General features: G+C 34.9%; 1 non-coding gene across 1 annotated transcript; it reads right to left on the bottom strand.

The window, feature by feature from the left end:
• Positions 1 to 1795: 1795 nt before the first annotated feature.
• On the bottom strand, positions 1796 to 1867 carry TRNAA-CGC (transfer RNA alanine (anticodon CGC)). The gene has a single exon. It is a non-coding gene; the product is annotated as a tRNA-Ala (tRNA).
• Between the last annotated feature and the right edge of the window lie 1115 nt (positions 1868 to 2982).

Below are 2982 nucleotides of genomic sequence, written 5' to 3' on the forward strand. Positions count from 1 at the left end.
GGCACAATTTTCATTTGACTAGCATCAAGTAGAGCAGTTTGCGCGCCAAAGTCCTTAAAGAAACCTCGATAGTAAACGCGTGGTACCCATAAAAGGCATCTAGAAAAAAAATACCGAATGAAAATACCAATACCGGCATTCGTAAAATAATTGAAAACAAACAGAAGTATCTCCCAATATAATCTCTTTAAAATATTCATATTTTATAACATGTGTCAATGCTAGTCACCAAGGATGATGAAGGGCCACGGAGGTAAACCAGAAATCACGTATTTCGGCCAAAAGTTTACAGTCATGTTAAGCCTTGTATTTTAATTAATATATTCTCTTTCCACTTTCAATACCGAATATATCGGTATCGCCTGATTTTTAAAACCGGTATTTTGGTACCTACCTATAGAAAAATCCTAGGATACCGGTTTTTAAATACCGGTATTGCAATCCCTACGCTCACCCCCAGAAATGGAAAAAAACCAAATTATTTAGATAAATTGAATATTACTTAGTTCTTCTTCGACTGAGGATAGTGACCCAGATGAATCGGCTTGGTCCCACTCCTCTCAGCATTCTACACACGCAAGACTTGTGGCCACTGCAAAACCCGCTGCACTCATAAATTGGTGCAACTATCTGAGCCATTCAATGTTTACCTTAATATTCCGATGTGACATGTCGAAAAGACAAGACAGTGCGAACGATAGAAACGGACACTAACGATCCTAATAATTATGACCGTGAAGCCACGCGCATTCGATAACCACTCGTGGATGCGACAGCTCGCAATAACTCGTAGGTTAAAACCCTTAGTTATACCGCCAGGCCAGGTGTTTATTGTCTGAATCAATTTCGGAGTGTCTGGGTATGGGGAATATACCTAGAAAATTGGGCTATTCCTCTACTGAAGCGACTTGAATCTAAGGGTAAATATGGAAGTCAGTGGCACCTGATAGATTATGTTAACACCACCCCATCTCCTCCCACCGTTTTAAAAATCAATAATAAACATTATGGTTTTTTTTTCAAAATGAACCCCTCATTTTTCTGTGTTACAAATTTTATGGGCTTCCGGATGTTCCATTGCTTATTTTTGTATAAGTATTATATTTATTTACCATATTTGGTCATCTTTTACTCACACTGAAGGCAGTTTTTTCCTAATGAGTTTGAGTCGTGGCAATCAATTGCAAACTACGATTGTAGTCCAGCGAATGGAATTCGGTAACCTGTTCGCTATAAACGAAGACTTTTAATTGCATATTTCGTTAAAATTATTACATTTATTTAAATATGAAACAATAATCAACAGTTTACAATATTGGAATCGAAGTGTGCGCAATAACTAGCACTACCATCGATGTTTACGGTTTTCTGTCACGACCTAACTATAGTGGGCCTTGGCTCCAACCGTAAAGACACAAAAGTAGGTATCCCGGAACTGAACACCATTCGATGTTTTTACGTTAGATAGGTACCTCATGGTAATTTGAATATAACCCCCCAGCCCTTTAGCCCAGCAATTAATATTATGTAGGTAGGTATAAGAATGATAAAAAACAATTTCATACCGAAATACACTAAAAACGAATCTGTAGGATTTTATAAAATATAATTATTATCAAATAAATGTTATCCCAATTAGGTACCTAATATAATTTCATACACATTATTAGTCATTATATTTTTGTTTAATTTTACTGTAATAAATAAATACGTCATAAAAAATGTCATTTTTCATTAAGATATCATTATCGTATTGCAAAAAAATAAATAAATCATAAAAAACGTAAAACATATTTGGAGGAGCTGGGATTTGAACCCAGGACTTTCAGCATGCGAAGCAGACACTCTACCACTGAGTTACACCCCCGGATGAGCAGCTTGACAAAATGTCTGTAAATAAGTATTTAATAGAAAGCTTTGTTGATTTTCTTTAGAATTGAAGTTTATATACCTAGTAGGAGATTGAAAAAATATAACAATGTTTTACGAAATATAAAATACAACAATTTCATTTATGATCTGTCAAATACAGGTCAATGAATAAAACTGATATGGCTGAGAATAGAATATTTATTAAATTTATATCTTCATTGCAAGCATTAGTTAATTATTATTATGTTTATCAACTCGATCATATAAATGCGATGAAAGCCTCTACAATCATTTTTTCTCGAGGGCTATTATTGTAAGTACTACCTACCTACATTTCGATGTAAGTTTTAGGCATATTATTTTCCAGTCACTTTTCATTGCATTGTCACCAGCTGCTATAAATTGGTACAGACTGCCCGATGAAGGTCTCCCCCTGGTATTTAGAATATTTCTGACAAGCTTGACAAAACAAAAAATAATAATACAGTATCGAAGAGTACCTACCTGTTGGAGGGAGGTATATAATGATTAATGAGTAATGGAAAAGAGTGGTGCACACTTCGACAGTCATGGTTATGGCACTCTATTAGAACAGTTAAATATCTACTAAAACAACAATAAATGAACGTTGCCATTATTATCAGATATATAATAGCTACGAATATATTTTGGTTTTGGTACGAGCACCTACTTGCTAACCTACTTGTGAATCATTCAAAACTCCATATCTTAAATATATACGATATGACGTAAGTACATATTTCTAATCTACTTACTTTGTATTCCGGTGGTTTTTATTACTCACGTAAGTACTTATTTTTTATTTTTTTTGACACGAATTTGATCTCAATGCTATACGGCCATCTGTTTCCGATACAACAGTTCACGGTGAACTGTGATACGGCATACGTACGATTTTCCGAACACGGTTTAATACAAGGCCTGAACAAAAACGATGCATAAGTGCGAGTGAGAAAGTATTAGGCACCCTTATAATATCTGCGACACGCACTAGAGTAAGATAAAAGGTTTACAGATATGGAAGATAATTTGCTATAGTGTCGCCGTCAAATCTTACTTTGTTGCTGAAGTAAGCGTCGATAACCGTGT

The sequence above is a fragment of the Rhyacophila brunnea genome, unplaced genomic scaffold (genome assembly GCF_057557595.1).
Source record: "Rhyacophila brunnea isolate RB1 unplaced genomic scaffold, BYU_Rbru_1.0 scaffold_21, whole genome shotgun sequence".
Classification (NCBI taxonomy): domain Eukaryota; kingdom Metazoa; phylum Arthropoda; class Insecta; order Trichoptera; family Rhyacophilidae; genus Rhyacophila; species Rhyacophila brunnea.